Below are 27,712 nucleotides of genomic sequence, written 5' to 3'. Positions count from 1 at the left end.
ATATTCATGTGCTCCAATTTGGGATTGACCCATTGAAACTTTTGTCCACCTACTAAATTATGAGGTGGTATGGTGATGCTGTGGTTAGCATTATCGCCTCACAGCAAGAGGGTTCCTGGTTCAAACTCAGGGTGGGGGGGTAAGAATCCCGGGGTGGGATAGCCCCTCTGTGCAGAGTCTGCATGTTCTCCTCATGTCAGCATGGGTTTTCTCCTGGTACTCCGGCTTCCTCCCACAGTCCAAACACATGCAGGTTAATTGGTGACTCTAATTTGCCCGTAGGTGTGAATGTGTGCGTGAATGGTTGTCTGTCTTTATATGTTAGACTGCAATAGTCTGGCGACCTGTCCAGGGTGTACCCCGCCTCTCGCCCAATGTCAGCTGGGATAGACTCCGCCCCATGACCCCAAACAGGATAAGTGGTTACGGAAAATGAGTGAATGAATGATGACTAAATTATCATTTAATTACTTGAATACAAAATCTACAAGGCGACACATGATCCACATGTACACAAAAGGTTTTTACTCAAAACTACAATTTGAACATGAACAGAAGACAGAGATGAATCCATATTACCGCCATTTTGCAGTGCTGTTGATAATTTGTTTAGATCAGCCGTGTTTATTGAAACAGGGAACTAACACCTACAGATTAATTGATACCTTTGAAAAACACTCATCCAGTGGAGTGGACTCGAGTCACATTACTCGAACTTGAGTCAGACTTGAGTCACAAATTTGATGACTTAGGCTCATCCTGACAAAATCAAGGAAGACTTGCAAGTCGACTTGAACTTAAGCAGCAGTGACTCATGACTTCATTTGGACTTGGGGTGTTTGACTTGAAAATACACAATACCTTCTCTGAAGCCAATTTGGGAAGAGAAAGTTAAAGACTTTTTTCAAACATGAAATGAGTTAAACACAACAACATTATGACTCGATAATCAAAATTTAGGACTTGGGACTTGAGTGCAAAGACGTGAGCTTTACTTGGGACTTGCAAAACACCTCCTTTGTCCCACCTCTACACTCATCCAACATACAGTACCTGTGTATATGTAATACATCTTTTGGATAGTTAGGGCCATACAACATCATCAGTGCACTAAACACCAGAGGTAATACTTCTCGAGGACGGATATTCAAGCATGCAATTTGCCGTGACTACTGCTGTCTGTGTATACGTATCAGTGTTGTGGGAATTTGTATTTTTGCTCAGAGGGTATTATAGTGTATATACCATTTGTTATGACCCACCAGGGGGAAGTGAAATCTGGTCCCACACAGCAAATGGCCACATTTATTTTTAAAACATCATCAAAATATCCTTCGTCACCATGAAAATCGATGTATTGGTCTCATTCCTTTGCAACACAAGTTTCTTTTTAAATATATAGTGCAGTTCCTCTTTTAAAATGTGCTCACGGTCTATATGCTGTTTTTAATGATTCTTTGTAATATGGATCACGGAGAGAAAAGTAACTGCAGCAGTATTAAATCAGCTTTCAAACCATCAAGTGCTAACTGAGGGGCTTCCTGATAGAAACGAATCTCTTTACAAGTAATATTTCCCAACTAATTTCCCCATAGAGTTCAATAAAAAAATTAATAAGGAGGAACAGCTGATAAAGGGATCCATGTATGAAGCTTCATTTCAGGAGTGTTATGGTTGGGGGCTGATTTGGTACCTCAGATCCTTTTTGATTTGCAGTAATTTAGCCAACCATTTATTTCAAATTGCGGCAATAATTAATAGCACGAAGTAGTTTAGAGCGGGAGTTTTGTTCCACTGCTCTGATGGATATAAGTTGTTTAATTGACTGAAAAAATGGGTTTAAGATCCTAAATGTCATTCCTTTAATTTAATTAAATAATTAATACAACAATCATGTGCAAAAGTTGCAGATTTTCTACATTAAGTTCAGTAGAATTATAGCTTTGTGAGGCCTGATTGGATGGAAATAGGTTTATTATGTATGATTCACAGTATTAAAAAGTGTGTTGCTCAGCAAATGTTTGGTGCTGAGGGTAGGAAAAAGTTTCATTTGATGGATGCTTTTATTCAATATCTGGCAAGGGCAAAGCTTGGTGGCCCCTCGACGGACTCTTTAGCACCATAGCTGCAAAAAAAAAAAAAAAAACAGCACAAGACATCTTTGACCTTCACAGGCAAAGGTTGTTTATAGGTCTGCTCCACTGTCCACATGAGATGTCTGAGGCTGAAAAACAGGCCTGGTGTTGGCCACCAGAGATACGTAACAGCATTATTGAGCGCATGCACCAATTTCTCTGTCTGGCACCTACATATTGATGGTTGTTGTATCAAAACAATGGCCTTCCTCTGAGTGTAATAGTGCTGGCTGGGTCCCTTATTTGTCTGACAGGATCCTATTCCTGGAACATTGTGCACTGTCCAAGGTTATCATTTGTAACCTAAAAGGAACAGAATTCCCTTTCAGTCACTTTGAGGTCGCATAGCAACTCACTTTGTTACATGGAGTCGATATGTATGCATTCATGCGCCTCTAGGAGTGTGTGCAGTTGCCTTTGTATGTGCCAGACGAAGCGCCCACCTGACTGCCCAATTGCAAGAGACATTTACAGCAAGGTAAAACTTGTGTAAACGTCATTTGCGCCAGTCATTAGGAAGGTGTGGCGGACAGCTGGGCTGCAGTTCAGCGGGAGTTTTGCCAAGCTAACGATTGATCATGGTAAGGTTAGAAGGCGGAGTAGATGGGATGTCAAAATCCTAAAGATATTCAGGTCCTCATTACTGGGGGTCACAGCATCCATGCCCTGCACGTTCAACCGAGTCGCTTGAGTGCTCATGCACTAACAGCCAAGCTGCACTGTAAGCAGAGCCCTCTCTCTGTGCCCATTACATTGCTTCACTTATGAATTCTGTAGTTACCCAAATCTGTCCTTGATTGCCAGGTGGTTGCATTGAAATGGAAAATGGCAGATCTGGAGTTTAAGTATTTTTGATGCCATCTTCGAATACAGAAATTACACTGTAACTGGAGGGATTGCAGATCTTAACATCTTTCTTAATATTCAAATGTGAACAAGTTGCAAAATCATTACAGCATTTATATTCCTGTCCAAGACAGCTTGTTAACATGCTTGCATGTCACTGAACTGTGGGGAATATTTGCTGCAACTCTCTCCCAAGGCTGTGTTTAGAAAAAAACAAAAACAATTTCAAGTACTGGTGAGAAAGCCCGAAAGTTGGCCTGTGCGTATAAATTATGAATTACAGTCTTGTCCTGAGCCTTCACAAGGTGAGTGCAAGGATGGGGATGGGGAAGTGGGGCCGTGGATGCATTTTATTTGCTTTAGAAAATGGGGATAATAGGGCAGTATTTATACATTTTCTATTCTCAGTGATGATTCATGACTTTGCTTATTGCACAGGCTCCCAGAGTGGGGCCTGGGGACCACCTGGATTAGCTGGAGGGGCTCCCCAGGAAAATGAGGAATAGTTTAATTCCGCTGTTATAATGAGTATGTGTGTTAAGAAGTCTGTATTTACTCCGTCTCTCCAACCTCCTGTCATATCTCCTAAATCAGACTTGCAAAATCACCTCAGGCAGAGTTTCCTGGTTGCTTCATTGTCTCTTTTTAGCAGGTGCTCAGTGTAAACAGAGAAATAAAAATGACAGGCTGGAGATCCCCTCGTGTCTGGTGCATGTTCTCAGAGGCTGCAGGACTTGAGGGGCAGGAATGAATGGACACAGCAGCGAGTGTAGCCGAGTGAATCCGAAAATCCTGCTGACCGACCTGTATGTGTTTTCACCACAGAGGCAGAAAGAAGCGTGACTGTGAAGGGAGAGACGTAACAACTCCCTACCTTCCACAGCTCCTTCTGTGGTGGGGGGAACTGTGTCCAGACTTGTGCTTTGCTAATTAACTTGCAGAAAGAAGACATTTTAGTCGCAGGAGAAGAAATAACATTTGTCCTCGGCTTCACGCGCGCGAGGCAGCGACACTCAACACTTGAGCGGAGCTGACGTTAACCCGTTAGCAGCGAGACACGGGAGCTGCCACGAATAGATCCAGTATCCACGACCCCGGTCGGCCGACCGGGATAGGACCTCGTGTTCCTCTGGCAGTGGACTCGTATCTTTCCCCCCCTCTTCTTCTACTCTCCGGGTTGGCTCTAACTCTTGTGTTTTGTGGCTGTTAATTACATGAAGTGGATTTTTGTGCTTGCTGCGAAGTGAAGACGGGACTAAACGTAGTGGTTCAGAGAAGGAGAGAAATGCCAACGGCGGTGACAAAGAGGAGATTCAGTAAGTGCACCGTTATCTTTTTTTTCTCAATGTCCCCCATTGAACTTGAGACGCAGCTTTAAGCTTCACCGTCAGCGAACTTGGTGACATTACGGTAACTGAATTCATTTGTCTGTTTGTTTGGCGTCTTTTATAAACTGGAATTACTTTGGAAATGCTTTTTTAAAGGTGTACCGGCCACAGTGAAATATTGTAAGTCGGCTCCGTCTGGCAAAAGCAGGTCTCCGGCTAATGCCAGACAGCCACGCACACAGTTTGTTGCTGTTTTTATTTATGCTAACCCTCAATGTATCAACAACTTTTATTTCAACACCTATTGAAAGCGAATAATTACTGGTTTGCTCACAGAAATACTCGGTCTTCACATGATACCCACAGACATGGAGGTGCATGGGGGAAGAAGAGGCACACTTTTCGTCTTAATTACTTATTTCTCAAGTGATTTTCGACACACAGCCCCGCGAGGAGTTGGCCATAAACTGAGCGCGAGCACTTTTCAGTGAGCAAATTGACGTAGCTGTGGTCTTTGCAGGGATGAAAGCTTCAATCAAGCAGAAAATCTGTCGAGAATCACTAATGAAATAATAAATAGGGAGCTGTGGTGGTCTGTGGGGCGCGAGCCTGTCGTCACCCTGTTTTTGTGTAATTGCACTGTGCGGATTTGCACCCATTTTTTTTTTTACCTTATATTAAAAAATGCTTTGCCATAAGGTGCCATCTCTCCAAACCTGCCTGCTCCCTTCATGTGTGCGCGTGCACGAGTGCGTGATCATGTCAGCGAGCGCCTCGGGCAGATGCAATCTTTTGCTCTTCCTTTATTTAATGTTACCAGAGACAGTTATTTGAGTTCTTGTGTGCCAATCAGTGTCAGAAGCTCCTGTGATGTGTGTGTCATTCATCTGCCCTTAGAAATCAGTGCTGCTGCAGCACTGGCTGTGGAGACAGGTTTGATGTCATGGATTTTCTCCCCTCAGCTGAGGCTTGAGCATACATTTCAGCAATCATCCATTAGGTAATTTAATTGTAAAAGCATTTCTTGTGACAGCTTTTGCAGGTACGCCACTTCATCCGATAGCCCAAAGCCCTCCTCAGGTCTTGAACAGATCTGAAGTGGGGGGGGGGGTGTTTTTCACTGGGTGGATATACGAAGAGATTCTCAGCATTGCATCAAGCCCGCAGCCCTTTTTGGTTTATTTAAAGAAAGGATTGGAAGCAAGAGTGACATGCTGAAGTAGCCTCATGGCCATCCTTTATCAATACATGAATCCGATTATGGCTGTCACAGACACAATGAAGAGACCTAACCATGAGCCAAACTGTAACAGGATGATACAGGGTGGGTTAGTTTCTTGGAATTGCATCAGAGGCTTTCTGCAACTGAATCCTAGGCCCCGCTGCATGCTTGGGTTTCTAACCTTCAGCTCATGCCCACTGAAAAGAAACTGACATGGTGTATTTCTACTCTATTCAAGGTAATTTAATAGTAAACTGTCCAGTAGGCTAGCCTACACAGCAGGGTCCTCAGTGGGACAGCCTACTGTAAAATATTATGGCTTCTGCATGTGGGCTGCTCCATCAACACTGGAGGATACATGCCGATTAGGCAGTCGAGTCTCACTGTAATTTCTTTCATAATGCAAGTGACTCTCTCTGGTACTGTTTGGCTCAAGGATTCACAGTTACCTGTTGTTATCTGGATAGATATTTCATCATTTAAAGCTGTGTTGACAGTGTTGTTAGGTGCCATGCTGCTGAGGCATTAGGGTTTTCTTCAATCATGTTGTAGGGAAGCTGCAGGGTTTCTTTACTGTGTTTTTCCTGTGTATTTTCTCACTTTGTGGGCCGTGAAAGCTGTTACACAGCCAGTGAACATTTTGGCATTTACTGTAAAATACATTAATATGTTTTACCATGATTCGAGCACTGGTGTTTATTTGCCGAATACTGACACATTCCCACAAGCTATTAGGTCTACTTTATACTCCAGCCACTTCAAACCAAAAATTATTCAAGAGAAGACATGACTTATTTGACCTAATCCTCATGACTCCGGAGGGATTACAGGGTGGCCCACAATGGATCACCACATCGCTTTCTTCTTTTGTTTCTTGCCAGAAGAGTCAACAGTTCATTTGGTGTCTGTTTGGGGTTTTTGGAAGAGTGCCTCTGAAAGGAAATAGTCTTGGCCTTAAGTCGATGACGTCATCTGCTAGGCATAAAGCTAGGCTTCTTAGAAACAATTAGCAAACATCAGCTAGCTGGCATTACAGCCACTTCAGCTGTAATGTTTGTATTGCAGTTTGACTCATTTCAGTGACATTTCAGACCTTTACTCTTCCTTATTTATTCACCATATAAATTATAGCAAAAAACCTTAACATCTTTGTTTCAATTGTCAGGAATTATTCCCCATCTGTCATTTAATTTGGGGATGACACCAGTAACCAGCATTTTCAACATGGGTGGCAGGGCTACCCTCTTTTTAATCTTTCCAATGACAAATTCTGCTTTCACATGGATTTACTTGCATTTACAGTGTAGTATCGGTTGTGTTTGTTGTCCTGGGTGAATCCCTGGCCTGTGTGAGCATTTGTATGTAGCTGTGTCGGGTATTTTCTAGCAGGCCAGGTCTGGGGCTAGCAGCCAGAACATCTGCCTCAGCTTCCTTGTATGCCGGTGCTCCCTGGCAGAGGCCGGGCTGAATGGCACTGTTAAAGAAAATCCAGCTCCTCTGTGGCCACACACTGAAAAACCACTCGGCACAACCCTCTCCCTACTGACGCTTTCTCATGCTTTCCATCTGGGTAAAATCTTGGTAATTTCAGGGCCCTGGAGTTATAATGAGAGGTTTTGCCCTCAGTGTGTTGGTCTGTGGTGGGTGGGATCAGCGTTTCAGCGGGTTTATGGGGGATTATAACTGCTCTGAGATGCCTCACTGGCCCACTGTCAGGGCGTTGGCACAGAAAAACCAAGAACTCTTTTTAACTAGGCAAACTGGTTCAAACTGGTTGTGATAGGGCTCTTTGGCATGGGGGGGGGGGGGGGGGGTTACAGGAGCCAGACTATAACCTGCAGTTTAAGGCTGCAAATTAAGCTAGTTACTGCAGAGATTTAACTACAGATATGAGTGTGCTGATTTTCTGCTTAGACATCAAGATGTTTTACTCCTGCCTCTATAGGCACACCGCAGGCAACCACCATTGTCCAGTTTAGCATCCCATCCCCACATAAAGACCGGCTGCTCTTAGTAGTACGCATGGTGGATTTTTGACAATGCTTGTTCTTTAACGTCAGCCGCATAAAGGCAAAGAGTGATTTACTACTCTGTCTGCAAGGGTAATGTAGGAGCAATTTGACTGCTGATTGAAACCAGGTCTCCCATTTCAGAGTCCACTGGTGGCATTATAAACCATTTACACCGATGTTTTACAGGGCATCCCTGCAATGGGGAAAGTGGAAACAGACGCACGGCCTAAAAATGGCCTGCACTACCACGAGAGGCCTATTTTTATCCATTCCTTGTGTGATTTGTTGTCTTTACTTCAAAGTATGTTAGCGCAGCGGAGTGAAGTAGTGAATATGGATGACATTGAAAGGTCAAATGTTAAACAGTGCTGTTTTTCATTTAAGCAGAGGGACCTCCGATATATAGGGGGTCCGCCTGCTTTGGATTATGCAGCATGTTCTGTAAGCGGTAAAGCTTTTTCCTCCAGCCATTATGTGTGAATCAGAACAGCAGTCCAAATTCTGTGAAGACTGGCTCAGGCAATTTGCTGTGTCGAGACCTTATGACTTCTTTGCACTTGTTCTGTATCAACATATGTTAGAAGGTAGCCATTACTTAAATGGACCAAGCAGACTTAATTACATTTTTACCACCTAAGCCTTAAAAAACACACAACTCATTACAGAGTCAAAGTGCTACTGAGGAGCAAGAGGAGAGAAAGTGCAAAGACTAACGAGTGAAGGACGTTGAAACTTGATTGCTGAACCTTTAGGATGCTGGTATTCTGTTAATGCCACTGTTAATGACTAAAGCTCAACATTAGCTGCAGCCCATTCACAGTAAAAGCTTTCCAGCTAAGATAATTGAGTATGGCTTTATTGTGAGGCAACTACAGTGTGTGTTCAGTTACAGTCATTAATGGTGCAACACTTGAATTTTATTAGTTTTCGCACAAAGGTCAAAAGTGGTCCAAAGCTGCATTTGGATGTTTTAACTTTTCGTTTTTGTTAACTGATTACTATGATACAAGTGATTAAGTTAAGATACCACAATCAGCATTAGAGCTGCATGATCATTTCGTATTTGCTTAATTAACTTTAATTTTTCATGCAAATTCACAATTTAGAAATCGAAGATAAAAAGTAGGTCAAGGTTTGAAGTCCTCAGTTTACTACTTGCTGACAGCTCAAAAATATCACTGCTCTTTTTTTTGCCATTGAGAGATTTTCTGATGTGAGAAATGGAACTTTTAACTGTGAAGTATCATAATCACAATGTGCAGTTAGCCACCCATTGGTATGCATAACAAAGTCTGTAGTGAGATGTAGAAACTGTTGCTATTCATCTGCTGTCCCTGTGATCTCAAATGATTCCAGATGGCTTTGCATTCTCACCACACAGGTCATCTAATTAAAACTTTTAACCACCAAACACATAAAAGTGGATTGTGTACAGGTGTTGTAATTGTTTTAGTATTTATCCTTGCTTCCCGTAGAAGGAGACGTGTGTATCTAGATGCTTGTTTTACCTCTTTCCGCTGACATTTAAGAGTAATTATGTGAAGCATTTCTTCTTGTGTAGACTGCTCACTGCAGCTGTAAATGGTTGAGATGTTGATAAGATACTGAACGTGTGTTTACAAAACTTGTCTGAACGTCAATGGCATTACTACTAGTCCAACCACGTGAGATAAATTACTGTTTTTGCCTAAGCATAGTATTTACAGGTTTGTGTGTGCTTAATGACTTTAGTGCTTACCCATGACATATTTGCTGGTAGTGTGGGAAAAACGTTTTTCATCAATGCAACACAGTGCAGCGTGTGTATCTGCAGTGCAAGGCCTTGCTGTTTTTATGATTAAAAGAAACCTGAAATAATTAGCCTTTTCATAAATTGATTAATCATTAAACAGAAATAACAATATTTGCTGGTTCTAGCATCTTAGATGTGAGGATTTGCAGCTTTGTGAGTTATTTTTCATGTTGAATATTTCTGTGTTTTGGACTGTTCAGACTAAGGATAGACCGATACGCCGGCCGGCCGGCCGGCCGATATATCGGGCCAATATTTGAGTTTTTTACTTGTATCGGCATCGGCCGATACGCGCGTGGGTTCGCGGATTTATTTTTCCCTGGCACTTTTTTTTATTTCAAAGTATGTGGTTAAGTTTAACAAAGCTGTTGAATCCTACTGTGTACAGTAGTTGTTGTTTTATTTATGCTTCAGCTTAAATATTTGTTTATTTTATAAAGACATTACTGGAAGATTTAAGAGCACTGAACTCTTTTTTTTATTTGAATGTATAATAATAATAATAATAATAATATTCTACCTGTTCTACCTCAACTTTCCGTCTTGTTTTAGTATTTTTTTACTGTTCAATAAATGTTTCTTATTTTAAACTTGAGACCTGTAATATTTGTTATCATTGTGTCATTTTGTTTTTTATGTAAATTGAGGGAGCAAAAGCAGTATCGGCCCCAAATATCGGCTCAAGAAAATCGGCAGTCCATAATCGGTCATCGGCTAAGGGTGATGGGAAAAAATCGGTATCGGCATCGGCCCTAAAAAATCCATATCGGTCTATCCCTAGTTCAGACAAAACAAGCAATTTGAAGATTTTACCTTGGGTTCTCAGAGCTTGTTAAACAAAGGGCAATATCAGCCTGATATGCATGACAGCCGGATTCTCACAACATCATGAGATTACACGAGAATCATGGGATAGTACAGACCAATCAGCATCACGTACACCTGAAGGGTTTATGTGGTGACACGGAGAGGCGACTGTTAATCAAGGCTATTAAATGAAGACTGGGACATGGTTTTTGACCTCATGGGAATTATTGGGTAGACACATAGGCAGTGTAACTGGAGCTGTGATGTTGGAGGGTTACAGCAGACGCCGCTAGAAAATAAGGGGATGGTATCCACTCAGGTGCTTTTTGGAAGCGCTCTTTTTTGCCTCCTTGGATGTTCTCGGCCTGACAGAACTTTTCAGTTATACTCAAATGGATGGTGGCTGATAAATAACTGACTATTTTCATATAGAAAGCATTTGTTTATTAGAGATCTTTCAGTAACTGCAATTTTTCGTGTAAAATATATTCTGACTCAAGGGTGACTGCGGACGTTTCAATGAAACAAATCCATCATCCCCATGTTCTATGATAGCGCACCAGCTATTGAGCCTTTCGGCAAGTGCAGACCAGGTTTCACTGTGCATGTGTTGTACCCCAATTATATGACGTGATATGACGCCACAACTTCTCTTTTCAACAGTGGCAGCTCCTACGGAGGTTAGCGTAGATGCTGCAATAGCATCAGTTACATCAGAACTTAAGAGTATTTCCTCACTGGAAAAAGAGCAAAGAACAGTGCTGAAGGCTTTTCTCCGTGGAAAAATGTTTTTGCTCTGCTCCCGACGAGCCCGTGATAGACTGTGATAGACAGATGGTTCATCCAATTACCTGCCAAGTATTTTTTTTAAAAGTGCCTGCCCTTTTCCAAACAGTTTCCAATTACATCTTCTCAGATGGTTCTGTCTAACAAACCATCTGGCACGTCAGGTTAAGTGTTGGCCTCATACATTAATAAATTGGTGTGGTCCTACAGTAATTTACATGGGGACATTAATAAATGGTACTGATGCTCTGTGTAGACTGATAATAACATGCGTCCCTGGGGGATAACAGCACATTGCACCATTTAGTATCACTCAATGCACTGAGCTTGATCTGATACAGGGGATGAATCAAACAATTGACTCAATTTACTCAATATCTGTCAAACAATGCAGTGGTGTGGTTGTTCAGCTGAAGTGATCCTGTTTTGACACCACATGTGGTTGTTTTTGTTGCATTGTAAAGCGCTGCTTTTGTTTTGTGTCATCCTGCTGAGAAACCACTCGAAAAGGGACAAAACTCTGTTGTTTCATTTTGCACTCTCGAATATTATACTTTTATACTTTCATAAAGTTGAGTGTCATCGTAAATTGAAATATGAGACTCATTCTCAGGCAGTCCTTATTGTTGCAGTGTTGAAAACATATAAAATGGTGATGCCATTGTAATGCATAAAATCCAACTGCAAATTTTATGAATCATTAGAGCCCAAATAGCTTCATGTCCTACGGTTGCCACTTGTGGATTATTACAGCTTTCATTTGAGATCCTAATATAGATTATGTATGGATGCTCATCCTGGCTTACGGCGCAGTAGACAGTTTTATCACTATGTATTGGTTAAAGTACCAGGGAGTTGACAGGAACATGTGGCACGCATGTAAGACCTCAGTGCCTTGGCTTTGCCCAGTCAGCAGAAGTGCACAGATGACGCACTCTTTCATTTCAGACAAATGCTCAATGTGGACAAATGGAGCAGCGGCTCACCGGCTGGTGTCATTCATTTTGCTTGTCATTGTCAACCTATTCTTTTCAGGTTCTCATCTAATTAAAAGACACGCAGATACACACACACACACACACACACACACACACACACAGGCTGTAGCAGAATTGATGCGAACATTACATGAAGGTCAAATTGTCAGCCGTCTTATCAGGCTGGACTTAAATGGCAAATAATTCCATCCTTCAAAAATGGAACTAATGTGACAAATTCACATAGTTTATTTAGATTAAATGTTGAATGAAATGAACAATGAGCCAGTTTTCACGCTGAGCTTGGCTTGGATTCTCAGTGTTCATCAGCAGTACTTAATATTAGCAGTGCAGTCAAGCAGACCTTTCCTTTGAGAGATCGAAAACACGTCCTTCTGCTCTTGCTATTACTGTATTATTCACCATTGACACTTAACATACCGTAGCACTGTTGATATTGCGTAAGTGATGATTGGATAGAAATATTTGACATTTGACAGTCGTGAAGCTATTCTTTATTTATGTTGTTAGAGGACCAGTTGTGACTTGGCGTGTTTAGCTTGCACTCTTTCTTTCACTGGGAGGATGTCAGCACATCATAGCTTTTCCCTGTGTTTTTCTTTAAAAGCTTCTTCCCTCAAGGGAATCTCTGTCCAAGTCATTGCCAGTTTTGGCGTGAATACGGTTATACAAGCATATGGACAGTCAGAGATTTAGTGTGCACTTTCAGGTGCAAAAATCATGCTGACTGACTCAGCATCAAGACACTTTGTCAGGCCACTCCACCAGGTTGCTTTTAGCTCATGGAAGGGGCAAAGATAGTAATTTGTGACTGACAGTTGGAACCGTAACACTTTTAGAAAGCTAACTTTATGGCAATTGTAGCAAGACAAGCCAGGAGGATTTTTTTTGCTTACATAAGCAAAAATTCAGTAGCTGACCATGTGTTGATTGTAGCATTAAAGACTCTGACACAGGAACCCTCATTGCCAGTAGCTGGGCGTGCTAAAGCACAACAGTGAATGGCGGAAAAGTGCATGCCTTGCACTCCGTCTGCCCCGCTGATATGGCAGATGGATAGGATTTTAGGGAGCGGGGGCGGGGCACTTTGGCAGTGAGGGACAGAGATGACAGCTCTTCGTCCATGGAGAGCTACCAAGGGCCTTGGCTCTGAGCACCTAGTGTGTCCTCCTGACAGAGCCTTGATGCCATCATAGACCATTAGCGTTGACAGCATGTCATCATGTCACACTGAAGCTCATGGTCGAGCAATGAATAAGTAAGAGCAGGAAATAAAGATGGCACACTTAAATAAACATGGCTTTGCTAATGCCACTCTGAAGCTTTCTTCCCTCTTCTCTACATTGCTTTTACATGAAGTCTCTCCTGAGTTCATATATATAAGCTGCACAGATTATTCTTCATTTGCAATATTTCCCCCGCTGTCCAAACATTGTCTTAGCCTGTGGCTTCTGCTTTGAGCGTCGACTGTCTAGAGAGCCTTCACAGCTAGCGTTGGAGTTGTTTTTCCAGATGACATGATTTGATTTAATTTGAATGTATGACACGAGTGAAGAGTGGTGACTCTAATAAAGCCATGTAATGCAATAATTCAGTGACTGAATTAAAGGCGGAGCCAGGCTTAAAAAGAGCGCTGTTCCCGCAACTAGAAAAAAAATTTAAAGTCTTGCTGCTTACTGTAAATAATATACTCTCTGTTCTCTAGCTTGTGCTTGTCAATGGTGAAATATGGGAGTAACTTTTCATATGGTCACACTGTAAGTAGCCATCATATATCTTCAAGGTCTGAGCTGCTAACAAGTGATACAGTTTTAAATTTGCTATGCATGTGAGTGTTTATTCTCTTCTTCTTGATAGAATAGTATATGAATAAATTCATAAACTTAAGCCCCATTTGCACGGGACTAGTAATACCTGGGGACCTCATGTGATTTTAAATCACCGCCCGTTTTCCTATGAGCATTTGCGCAGGAGAGAACTCTGTATTTTACTCCAATTTACTAACATTATCCCCTGGATATGATGCACACAGTCATTTGTAACTCCACTGCACAGCATCACTTGGTGGTGATGTACACTGTTAGACTCCTTTTTTACTTTTAAATGTAGGTTAAACAAAAAGAACTGACTGCCAAACATTGTCACACTATCCATCTCATCTTTAGAGACTTCGTTCCTTTTATTGATTTGAGCTCGCTTTTTCTGTGAATGGGTATCCATGCTGTGTTGTGAAATGAGCCTCTGCACCCAAAATGCTGTCAAAACTTTCATTAATAATTGCGAAGGCTGCCTCTATAATACTTTACCAGGAAAGAGGCAGAAAAGAGGCACAGAGCAAATAAAACCTAAATACGACCCAAAATTACCATAATGCCAATTTGCACGGGATTAATATTATCACACAACCTGTGTTTGGTGAAATATGGTAGGTAATTTGCAGTGGAAATTTTACTTGACAAATTACAGACATGGCAAAATCACATAGACGAACTTCGCAACTAGGCAAGGTCCCCAGGTAATACTAGTCCCGTGCAAATAGGGCTAGGGTTGGGTATTATTATGATTGTTAGGCATTACACCCAGAGGAATGCGCACGTAAACATTTTGTCATTTTGAGATTTTAAACACTTTACAGTAAATACTGATACTGAAATAATGTTGCGATCAATAAACACTTGCATACTTGATTTTTTTCCCAATATAAGACACATTTCTGTACTCCAGTACTTGTTATGTAAGTCAACTCAGTGTGATAGTACTTAAATGGATCACATGCTATTTGAAGTTGAGAAAATTGCCCAGAGATAAGGCTGAAACTCAACTATACTTTACATCACAGACATGGTTTTACTGTTCCACTCTCATATCTCTGCACAACTAAATGAAGCAACAGGGAATGAAGAATCACTGCTGGGACTTTTGAACTTGCTTTTAATGGAATGTCCGCGCAGTGACCGAAATGATAAGTTGTTTCCTGTGTCCTGTTTATATATAAATATGGGCTATGATAATATAAATGACCCAATACGTAGTTGCACATTACCAACATTCATCAGACTCACATAAGTACGTTTCAAGGTTACACACTGTAGTGCAGAGCTGTCAGATTTTCCCTAACTGTAGTCAGAAAGTAATGGAATATCACAGCATGAGGTTACAGAATGGTTTAGGTGGTGGAGGGGGGGGTGGGATCTCATTTGGCTCTATCGGTAATAAATTGAATTTATTGTATATTTAATGTTTATGAACACTAGATAAAAGGCTGCTGTTCATTTCAACAAGGTCTTTGGGTTATTTTCCACTGCAGCACATCCATGGGCGTGGCAGATCCTTTATATATAAATACATATATTTATAGGGACAGATATACAAGCAAAGACCATTCACTAAAACCTCAAATACTGCATATCATAGCATTTACAGCCTGAGCTAATTTGCAGTGTTTATTGCTAGATGGAGTTTTATTAAAGAAAAACAGTGCCATACAAAATACATATGCCATTACACAGACACAAACATAAATATTAAATACACATTAAAATAAAAATGCCATAAAAAGAATATAAAGTCCTGAGGGATGACACCTGATCATTCATAACTACAGGCCTGATCAGATTCAGAAACTTGGATTTAAAGTTTATCCTAGTTCGGATCCTTTGCAGGTTATATTTACGGATAAGGAGAAAGTAGAAAGCGGTCCGTCCAGGAGGTTTTATGAAAGAACATTTTACAATTCCCCGTAGATCAACCCAGAATATGTGAGCCAGAAATGTATAACCGTGTGGCTGAATACCTTAGGAAACCCTGGTCATGTAAGCTTGCATTTATACATTTCATGATGTTATTGAAACCTAACCTGAATAGTTTCTTTAGACCATTGCAATAGTGCGATATTACCAACTCCCAACCCAAAATACGATGGTACATACATAGCTTTTTTGTGGATAAAACAGCTCTATAGCCTAAACAGAACTTGAATTTTAAGCCATACTAGGGATGCAGCGATTCGTCTTCCTCAGTCCTGATACCTTTGATTATTGGCCAATACCGAGTACCTATCTGGTACCAGTGTTTAATTAATGAGCTGTTTACCTTAGTGTGTGAAAGTAATTGGGATGATTCTTTTATGTGTAAGGCAACATTTGGCTTGACTTAAAGATTGCTTTCCTAACTAAATACGTAGATGTAAGTTTGAAATACCTCCAAACAGTATTTCAAGCAGTGTTTGTTGTTAGCTCCTTCAGCTATGTGGTCACACTGCTGGAGCATGATAATGTAGTACGCGCACGTGTAATCAGCTATAAGCATAGAATTCTGCTTATTATTATATGTTTGTTTATGATTCTATGTTTGCTCGTTTGTTTACTTTTGTTGATTACGTAACTTTTGTATTTGCTCATAATGCATGTTGAGATGAGATCCCTTCTGTAAACCTTGAGGGTTTTTCTTATCTCATCTGCATACCTTGCTTCTTTTGTTGTTGTATTTCTGGTGTTCCGTTTTACTGCGCTAACAAATACAACAGTTAATAGTGAATAGATTGGCCCTATTGTCACGACACCTGGTCCAGCTGTCTGGGTTTGTATCGGCCCAAAAATGTATATTAGATGACTGCATCCCTACCCAAAACCAACATTTGAGAGTTCAAAAAATCTAATAAAGATGTACCATCTTAGTGTATTATCACTATTATTTATATAAAATACTAAATAAACTATTTTTATGTGGATCTTTTAAATTTGTAAATTATGACAAGAATATATAGAAAGCACTATATTTTTTTCTCTTGGAAACAAAATACAAAACTTTGGCATTGCTGCTCTGCAATTACTTAGTTACTGATCAAAACATACAACGAAACCCATATATCTCCATTAAGCTAAGTTTGGCTGATATATACAGCAAAATTGTATTCTTCTTTTAGTTTTATAACTTGCAATTTTTTGCCTGTCTGTGTGAGTCGATTCATCAACGAGCCATTTTTTCTGTCTGCAAAAACAGTGTTTGATTTGGTAGTGTCATTCATTCATCAATTCAACTCTCATTGTACTCACTCAGTAAAACTGCTTGATTTCCAGGCACTACTACACAGACATAAGTAACTGCATTTGTTATTTAGTGAACTAATTTAAAATCCCTACTTAATATAGAGCTTGCTGCTGTGAGCTCTGAAATGAAGTACTTATCTTTTAGGTTTTTGGCAATGTTGTATTCCTACCTAGCAGACTAACGGTAGACTACACAGTAGACTTAACCCAGTTATTGTCATTATGCCTCATAACTTGGTTTTTGGAACTCCTTGGTCACAGTTCAAACATTTTCCTTCACTGCCACCCTTTGTTTCTGCCTACCAGGAAGAGTCAAGAGAACCCTATGGACATAGCAAGGTGAGATCCACGCTGCAGCACCTCTAAAAGGGCAATGATTCATGAGGCTGGCTCTCCTGTCCCTGGGGCTGGGAGGAATAGCTGGCATTATCTTCTGCAAATGGGTTTGAAAATGCTCTTGGCCAGGTTGACCAGGGCACTGATTTATAGCTCAAGATGCGCTGAGCGGTTAGGCTCTCTTTTCCAGCATAGGTATGAGCACTCACCACCACTGCATGCATGGACACGCACATAAACTCACATGTATGCTCACACCCCCTCCCTTCAGTGTTCACAATCTGCACATCTTCAGTTCCAGTTTTCTCTGGTCATGTATTTATAAGAGAAAAAGAAAGAGGAAACTAAATTTATGACGGCAAAGTTGTGGAGTGAAAGAAGTAGCCTATTGTTCTTAATACGTCAAGCACAAGGATAAGCAGTTTTTCCACCTATATCTTTCTTTGTCAGGGCCTATATATAGATATGAACCTTATCCCTGACATGAAGTAGGAACCACTGTCAAAGAAATAGAAATTGCCTCCTGAAAATTGTTGCTTTTAATCTTGAATCTGAAGATAAAACTCTTCTCTCTGAAATAGTGTGAAATAGTGTGGTTGAGCCCTTCTGGATAGTTGAGTCTTAAGAAAGGCTGCTGATTGCTTTGTGTGTCTTCCACCCTAATAAGCTTTATATCCATGTCTAAGCTTTGGAGCCTCCCAGCAGTTCGGAATTTCTACTTTCAGCCAGGTAATGTTGCCTACAATGTTGGAGATAATTAATTGACAGAGTAAACTGAAAATGTTTGAAAAAGCTTGAGTCGCTTGAAATGCTGCAGATTTATTAAAGCCTTCAATTGTCACAAAGCAATTAGCGTGGCAAACAACTTCACTGAGCCCCTCAGAAGGACTATGAATTTTCTAGTCGTTTTATAAGTCAGACAAACTCCTGTCTGATTCCCACGCCAGTTCCTTGGCATTACACAGAGATGGCTTCACACGCAAGCAGGCATCAGTCTCATTATTAAGTCAACAAGGATTACAATCTGACTGAGTGCAAGTGATAGTCATGACGGAACAACCAGTATGTTTTCACATCAAGCATGTTCTTTCCTGTGATTGTATTTAGCCTTTTCTCATCAGAATGGCAGGGCCTCGCAGGACCAGGGGGCGGGAATGTCAGACCGCAAACAAGGGTTGCACAAACCGGATTTGACTGACTTTGTGAAGCGTTTAAAATGCAAACTGACAGGGAATGTTTTAGCCAACATCACCTGCTTCTAGTGTTGCAGTCTGCCCCATTAGAAAATTCCCAGTCCTGTCTCACCATTGTTACGTAAGATCTACATAGAGGCAGAAAGGGAGCTCACGTCTCATCTCACCAAGGAGTCACTGAAACTCTCTAGAGGATCAGCAGCAGTTGCTTTGGGTTTTAATGAGTGGCAGCTAAACTCTGTATGTCTCAGAAGTCTCCACATGGTGTCTGTCCATGCTATCATCCATCTTCTAAACCTCCTGCGCCCCAACCCCCCCATCAGGAAATCACCTTTTCCAAGCTAGATGCTAATGTTTCTAAATGGTGTACTTACAAGTGGATTATTTAAAAGGCTATGTGTCAGACAGATCTTTATCTGGCGGCCTGGCAGCTTGACTCGGACTCACTCAGCTTCCTGTCTCTGCATGTTGATTAGCTTGTTTTGCTCCCCTTTCCTTGCGTTGCTGTGTAGTCTTCTGTGCAAACTCACCTCATGTGATGTGGTCCAATTTAGAGAACTCCAAGAGCACAGTTAATCCTTTTCTTGCCTCTTCTTGTCTTTTATGGAAGTGACTGGAAATTAGTAGACTAGCCGTGTTTTGCACACATAATAGAGGTTGTGATGATCATTTTCATTTCAGATACTGCTGCGTTTTCTCAGGTGCTCATCTTCTATTTCAGTCAAGGATTCTGATCACCGTTAACCTTTTGATCAGCTTACTGTTGCTTGGCAAAACATTGTTGGCAACGTCATCCTTGATTATGGTGCTTTGGAGATAAGGCAAAGCAAGGTAATATTTGAAAGCACATTTATTCAGCAATATTCAGCTATTAAAATTTAACAGGCACCCTCGTGCTACATTGCGCTGTGCTTTCATTTTCAAAGTAAATGGAAAAGTGCATTGACAGTAGTATCCATGATTGCTTTTCATATATGAAACTGAAGTGACAGAGGGAGAAGTCAAGACATGCCCAACCAAACAAAGCCTATGATTTTGTTGATTTAAGAGAAGACCAATATAATATTTCAGCCGCTCATGCATCTTTTCTGGCATTTTATTCCTGTTTTTTCACAATGTGTAGTGACTGTCATGACACTGCGTCTTGTTTTATTTTCAGTTCTTTGTACTAAAAACTGATAAAAAAAATTCTAATGCAAGTACAATGGCTTGATAACGAGACTCGCCAATAATATGCAGCAGCATGGCCAAATAAGGTATTTCTCACTTTTGCTTGCAACCAGTCTTATCTATGCTTTTGTACCTGCACAAAGCAGCCCCGGCACTTTGATCTGATCTGAGAGTAATGTGCAGGCATACTTTATCTGCCAAAGGAAGCACCGCAACCAAACAAACAACCATCAAAGTAAAGTCCAGCAAGATGGGAAATAAGTGAGATTATTTTAATTGAAAAATTAATTGGAGTTGTAATTGGCTCTTTCTGAGGCAAACCTTTGGATGGTATCTCTTAGAAAGTATGGAACACTACAAAACACTAAACAGTCATGCGAACTGTCTAAAGGGTACATGTGTTAATTAGGGGCTGATTTTGAATAGGACATACAACAACAACCTGCAGAACTACTGGTGGTCACAGTTTGGATTGTCTACAGAAAACCAGTTGATGTGTGAGGTTGAAAGAGTTGATGGCAGATGATAGGAGGCTATGCTCAGATCTACTACCTTTAATTTTTATTAGTCCACTAGGCCTTTGATGTTGGGTTGAATCCAGTCTGATATAAAGAAATTCCTAGATGATGCAGCCCCAGAGCGTACACATAACCTAAAGTGGGTCCAATTTAAGATCAGTAAAGCATTTTAAATATGTTTGACAGCTGCAGAGCTCTGCAGTAACACACAATCGCCACCATTACTGCTTTCCCTCTGAGTTCAGTGTTATATTTTGAATAGTATATGGTTTTATATAAAGTTCAAGAAGTAAAAAGGGTCAATCAGTCAACCTTTCTTCCTCTTCATCACCAGCATGAACAAAATATTGAAGTTAAAATAGCAAAGTGAAACAACTTGCCTACCAATGAGGGCTAAAAATCACCAGTACTTGATTGCAACTTCAGGCTTCTCACTTTAGTCCTTGTGCGTGCATTAGGTAATGTTTGCAGTGTTTAAAAGGACACAGTTCTCAACATGGAGGTGGCTGAGACAGTTGCTAGCAGCCAACAGTACTAACTCCATAAACGGCACAAAAACAACCCCAACATTGCTGATAGAGCTCGATGTGTTAACCAGGGAGGAAGTGGAGGGTGGGTGCTGCACTTCTATGGTGATGCTGTCCAGATATCAGTGGTAACCGCTGTATGAGTGCTGTGCAAAGTGGCGGCGATGAGCTAGCCAGTGTCATGCACACATGCATGAGTGGCTGGACTGGCTTACCACAACAAACCACAGAAAAGATTAGATTACAACACAAACAGACATAGCGTGACTTCATTCTCTGCTCTGGACACCATTAGGCCACTATAACATAGCAAGTAGTTGTTTGTTGCGATATCTGATTATTGCATGTAGAATCTTTAATGGAGAGCATTCGGACGTTCTTGACAGTTAGTGTACCAGCATCAAGCTATGGATTGGAAACGGATAATTACTATAGTTGCTATCAATTCATCAATGGCTGGACTGATGACTGGCCCAGATCCTGGTTCACGACATTCATTGAAACACACAAGGAACTCTGACCACATCAGAAATTAGCAGGGGTGGTCTGAACCTAATGGTGTTGTAACTACGTTTGTAACTGGTCACTTGCAAAATAGGGAACAAGGTTACAGACACAGGGACTTTCCATGCCTCTGGGTTAACTGAATTAAGGTCCCTAGTTTTGGTTGATAATCAACAATCCCGAGTCCTCCAAAATGCCAACAAACAAAAAATGATTTATAAGATGAGCAAAAATAATTTGTGGCCGTCTGCATATTCATTGCTGACTTGTCCCATTATTCAGAGGCTCATTTGCATTTTAAGCAGCATATCATGGTCAAGGACTGTGTGTACTTCCTCCCATGAGCCTCTGGAGCATTCCAATGAGTTTACTCTTTGAGGGAAGAGATGAGGCTATTGATTGGAGACAGCCTGACCTGTGGTGGTGGCAGGCGAGCAGTCACTCAGTTCTGAAGCTTCAAAGGGGCAGGCGGCACTGATTGACCTTGTTCAAACTAAATTAAGACAACAAAAACGTTGGTGTTTATTTTGTAGTCATCATTTAATATGCATTAATAACTTAATTGGGTTTGTCAGATCAATGGATTTATTCTACTGTGAAGTTTTTTTAGGGAAGGCAGGCCTTTCAACTTCCGATTTGCCATGATGTCTTGCCAATTATCTTGCTCCCTCAGGCTTTCATCTGCAGGATTTTTTTGTCACAGATGTAAAGTTCAAGTAAATATTTGTCAATAATATGTCGTTCCGTCTGGGATGTAATATGACGTGTTGCTTTGGATGTGTGACAATCTAAATAGCAGCAACAAGTGTGACTGTCATAAATTGTGACAGGTCTTAATGATGGGCTGTGAGAGGAAATCATACCATCCTTGATTTTGAGCCAAGGACAAATTGTTTAGATTGCAAAAATCCTAGTACCTCCAGAGAGTCGTATTCTCAGGGCTACAGACGAACTGCCCTGTTAGAGATGTGTTGAACATCCATATGTTTTGACAGTGGGGGCACAAGACTGATAAATTATCCACTGCTAAATTGGAAAATGTAATTATCAGCTTATTATTTTTCCAATAATGGAATTTCAGCAGGTAATTACAACCAATATTAGATATCGGACTGTTCAGTAGAATGTTGTGGGCTCTTTTTTTTCAACATATGTTGAGCTATTTCCATGACTGGAGAAACTCTTTATTGTATTTCTCATTGGAATGTGCAGAAGCGAATATGGTATTTCTGTGAGAGCATCCCTCTTTGGAGCTGCTGAGCACCCTAGGCTACAGAATGATGAATTCATTGTTGCTTCTTCTTCAATGGTGCATCTTTTATAACGATGTTAAAAGACCACACTGGTGTTTTTGCATGTTTTAGCCCATTCTAAAATGTGCTCAAGCTGTGCCATGTAGCAGCTCTATAGCAGCTGGACCTAGTTTTATTCGGCAGTTTGGGAGATGACACTAATGGTATGGTATGTGGTATGCACTAATGGTATGGTATGTGGTATGCATTCATGTACTATTAGGAAACTCCAACACCTGACACTTTGTAAAACTTTTGTTGCTGGTTGGTTATCTGGTTGTTGGTTATCTTACCACTCTAGGCATTGGCTTTCTATTAAATACATTTCAAAGAAGAATGATTAACATGAAGTGGACAGTCAGGAAAATAACTGTTTTTGTCTTATGGGCAGCTGATAATTACAGTAATTTTCATGTCAGTCTGTATACAGAATATGTTTCATCTGTGAAATTATCCATCTTCACAATCTTTGAGGGCCACATTGCACATTAAATGCGGGTTATTCTTATAACTAGTGTTAAAATGCATAGCTATTGATTTGTATCAGCTATAGTATATTGGTCCATTGCTAGTTTTGAATTTAAAAAACCTCACCACACAAAGCTTTGCTCTCAGTTGTAGCGCATTATTCCACACAATAGCAAAAAAGGAAAATTACCTATAGACTATAATTTTTCAGCAGTATACCATAATCAGTGTATATTCATTCAAGTTAGTGCAGTCTGAAATTCATCTTAATATATCCAAATATGAACTGAATACAAATCTTGTAAAGCCTGATGAGTGCCAGACAAATTGCCCATATCCAAATTAGAGACGAAAAGCTGTGAAATTAAACAGTTCCTCTTCTGTGTGATACATTCCAAGGTTATCGCCATCATTAAGCGACGGGAGAGACTGACACTTCGGGGGTTATGCAGGATCTTAAAGAGCGCTGTGGCAGCCACAGGACCAGAGCTCAGTAGGTGTCTGTCCTGAGGCTCTTCTCCCATTTGGTGCACCGCTCTAATGTGAGCATGTGCTTCTTCACATTAGCAGGAGCAACAGTGCAGCTGCCATTTGACTGAGCTGTTTAACAGGCCGACGCAATGTTTGTGTGTGATGCTGACACAAAAGGAGCAGTGAGAGCCTGTGCCGGGGACTGGATCCTCTAGCACATGTCAATAAACAGCCAGAAAGATGTGGATTATATTGTTCTTGTCAATCTAGACAGTCAGGAGAAGTAAATGGCAGTTTTGCCTGAGGACAACTCCAAATAATGCAGTTTCTTGGCTGCTGTATATGCCATTAATCTTCATAATAAGGATTAGACCCACTAGCAGGGTTTGACAATAACAATTGTCCTGTCGCTCGGGGCCAGTTGCTCTAAAAAGTTTTTGGTCTAATATTTGCCCAGAGATAAGTCTGTTATCTTTGCCTCTCTGCTCTGCCCACTCACTTGTCTTGTCTCTTTACCAGTGAGATTGCACACTGGAGCCATCTATAGTATACTGTCTGGAAATCTAATTTTACTGTGAACTGACTGAAATGAATTTCTCAAAGATGCATGAGCGCATCAAGTGCTCATGAAAAGCAAAATCCCATTAACATCTAGTTTATATTTACAGACAAAAATGCAGGAAAAATACTACATTTTATACACAGAATTTTATTTGTGATTTGTACTTTTAAATGAAAATATAAGCTTATTTTGTAGCTTAATTTAGTTTATTGCCAAAGTCAATGTTTTTGCGTATCTGAGTCAAAAGAGGCACTTAGCTAGATTCCTGCTGCAAATCTTCTCACCCACCTCATGTCCATTTTTTCCTAGCAAGAAAACTAAGCAAGTGCAAACAGACAGATAGCTAGGGGAAAGTAGCAGCAGCACTGATGAGCTACTAACAGATGGAGTCGCTCAATGGTTGTAACTTTTTGTCAAGTTTCATAAGGCACTAAGAACACTGCTGCCCGGCATAAAATATACATGGAAACAAATGTCTACAGTTAATTACTAAACACTATGGCTTAAGGGAAGGAAAACGTAGAGATGCAAAAGATTGAAACTAGAAAAACTAGGGACTTACTATTACTTTGTATTTATCTATCTAAAATGATTTTGTTAAAAAACAAATTTAAAAAAGAGCTTTTATTTACCGTGAAAGCAGATGTCAGTTCTAACCCCCTAGCTTTCTCACAAATTTGAAAATGAGGTGATGCTAGTATTATCCCATCTGTCCATGGTCACTCTGAATTAATGTTTTGTTCCTTTTGGTTCTTAATTGTGCATATTAATTATTGACTACATTTTAATTATAGTTCTGCAATCAAAGCATTTCTGTACCGACCTACTTTTACACGTATAAAGAAAATCAACTGCAAATTATTCCCTTAGTTAAATAAATAATTACTCATATGAATGGTTATGAATTCCATGTACTGTTTGAGTTCTGAGTTGTTGCATAATCACAAAGGTTTGTAGGCTTGCTGACATAATTCATCAATGGAATGATGATAAAACAAGGCACAAAGTTGGTGTTTTGATGGAATGAAATTGAAGATGTTTTTCATTTTGTAGATGAACCCATGAGAGCTGCTTTGGACTTTGTGCCCCTTAACTAGTGATGCATTACAGCAAGACTTTGAGAATGAATGTTTAACTTGTTTTAATAGAGTTGATCCGGTACACTCTGCCTTTCAGTGTTCATTTTCTTGAAAGATTTGAATTGGTATTTTGCTACATTTTGCCTTCTACACAGGGGAATCAAAATATCTTATTAGTTGTAGGAATAGGCTGCAAGATTGCAAGAGAGAGAATTAGAGCTGGGTGTGCATAAAAAAACCAAACAAGTGTTCTAATGTATTTTGTCAGCTGGTTCAATTTGGTTTGTTTTTTCATATTAGACTCAAATTTGAATATTAAAATTTGTTCTGACAGCTTTACTGGATGCCACCTCAGAGTTAGTCAGAGTGGCACTTAGAGCAAGTATGACATCATGTCATTTAGCAACTTCGACAAAGAAAGAAATACTGCATGTTGTTTGCTTCATTGTGTAACCGCAAGCAAGGTTGAAAATGATGAACATCATACCATGCGTAGGCGATTACTGTGTATGGCAGATGTATCTGGCTGACTTTTTAGGAAAATTACTGCAAACACAGACTAAATGGCCGTACTGTAACCGGAGCCAGCAGCACCTAGTCTGTATGTTGGCATTGCATCGTTCCCACACTCCCACATCAGGTCCCATTAATGTAGTGGCAAAACGGATGTGGAGACTAACTCGCCTCATGAATAGCCATTCTCTGTGATTTTTCATGTTAGTGCTGATTACATTTACAGAATGGCTTCTATCTGTTAGGTAAGAGGGCTTACTCATGAATGCAAAATGTGCAGCAAGGGCCAATTAATATTATGGAGCTGTTAAAAATAATATATTTTAAAATATTCTGAGTCAGTTAAAGGAACACTAAGGGATTTTCCCAAGGATTTTCCCAAAAGGCTCTGACTTGCCCTGTAAAACAGTGAGTGTAACACAGCATAATAACAGCATAATAATTCATGAAGAGATTAATCTGGTTTGTAAAAGAAAACATGCTTAATTCAGTTTGTTGTCTGTCCAACTAAAAACAAAAAACTTCAGCTTCTGTTTGAAGTCTTTTGTCCATCTCAGAGCTGTCCGTCTTGAAAATAACACAAATGTTTTCCTAGTTTGACATTTTTTCCTAGTCCAAAGGTTTTTCCTTTCATTTCTTGTCTTCCTTTTAGGCCTGTCTTTCTCAGATTTACATTTTCTGATAACCGGTAAGATATAGCAATCAGTCCCTCCAGGATTTCACCCGCTGTTTTGTTGTGGCCTGAAATGCCTGATTTCACAGCAGCTTTTCTGAGAAATTGCATTCCATGTTGCAATGTTTTTGCAATGAACTTTCAGGGGCAAGTGAAAACTGCAAATATTGTTGTGATGCTGTCCTGGATTTGGAGCCTATTATTATGAGCCTTTAGTGTTTACCACAGAATTCAAGACAGACACAGAATTCTCCACAAGTGCTCTCTCTGCCCAGTTAGCATGAGCTAACACAGCAGCAGCAGCAGCAGCAGCAGCTTACATCTGACACCCAGCCCTTAAAAGGCCCTAACAAACTCAGGCCAACACTGAAACAACTTGACTCTGTTGTTGAAGATGTTAATAACCATTGGGTAACGTTAGCCGTGGGATGCTAACAGTTAGCCTTGTCACTGTGTGAGTGTGTCTCAAGCACAGAGCTCTCACTCCTGCAGCAGTAGTCTTATAATAAAGGGTCAAGGATGGTATTTATAGTTTAATTGAAATGAGGCCTTAAAATTGTCGGCCAGTTTTTTTTTTGTTTTGTTTTTTTTCCCCCTCCATGCTTGAGCTGCGCTTTATGAAAATTTTCACAGCCTGCGGAGCAATCAGCAGAAATTCAATCATGTGTTTTTGTGTAGAAGAGCCAAGTTATTACAATCAGAGCTGCTTAAACCCTCAACGCCTTCTTTTTGTTCCACTCAAGTTGTTTGATAGTTTTATACTTCAATTTTTCCATCCTAACCTGAGTTGGCTATTTTGGCCTCGAAGCTGCTGCATATAAAACGGAACATGCTGAGGACATAGTGTTATAATAAAGGGTCAAGGAGGGGCTGAGCAAATCAATACGCTTTGTGCAACTCTACAGTGAAATACAAGTAATTTAGATAGTAAAATCTACAGTAAAGTTGCAGTGATTGGTTGTAAGGCCGTGCAGAATTCATTGGGATTGTCTGAACTGATTAATTGTTGGTGATCATCGCAACATCATAACATCCTGGAGGGACTGAGCAATGATGTTAATAACTGATATCAAGCTAACACACAGAAAACACATTGTTTAATCCCCCAGTTGATAAACAAAAAAGTTTTCCTTTTTTTGGAACTTTGAGCCGTTATAAAGCTTCTTGTCTTGTCTGTTTCTCTCTTTTCCACTCATACAAGAGAATGAGAATGTTTTGCAGCATTAAACACAAGAAAATGAGTGTTATCCACTGGGGACAAATAAAACCGAAACTCATGACACATCCTAATGGGCTTCTTATGGTTGAATGGCAGAAATACCTTCTTAGCAAAACATGTGATTTTGACAAAACAAAAATGCAGAGCAGCGAATGCACACTGTATACACAGAGTTAGGTTAAAGGCCTGTTTTCCAGTGCTGTATGACATCAG

General features: G+C 40.3%; 1 protein-coding gene across 2 annotated transcripts in view; it reads left to right on the top strand.

Annotated features, from left to right (window-relative positions):
- The first annotated feature begins 3,822 nt into the window (after positions 1 to 3,822).
- The window catches only part of ptprfb (protein tyrosine phosphatase receptor type Fb), a 193,427-nt gene continuing 169,537 nt past the window's right edge, over positions 3,823 to 27,712 (top strand). For both annotated transcript variants that reach the window (XM_078173083.1, XM_078173079.1), the window contains exon 1: positions 3,823 to 4,297. The gene's annotated coding sequence lies outside the window, so the exon portion shown is untranslated. The remainder of the gene's footprint in view (positions 4,298 to 27,712) is intronic.

The sequence above is a fragment of the Epinephelus lanceolatus genome, chromosome 12 (genome assembly GCF_041903045.1).
Source record: "Epinephelus lanceolatus isolate andai-2023 chromosome 12, ASM4190304v1, whole genome shotgun sequence".
Classification (NCBI taxonomy): domain Eukaryota; kingdom Metazoa; phylum Chordata; class Actinopteri; order Perciformes; family Serranidae; genus Epinephelus; species Epinephelus lanceolatus.
This window is presented reverse-complemented; position numbering and strand designations above follow the sequence as displayed.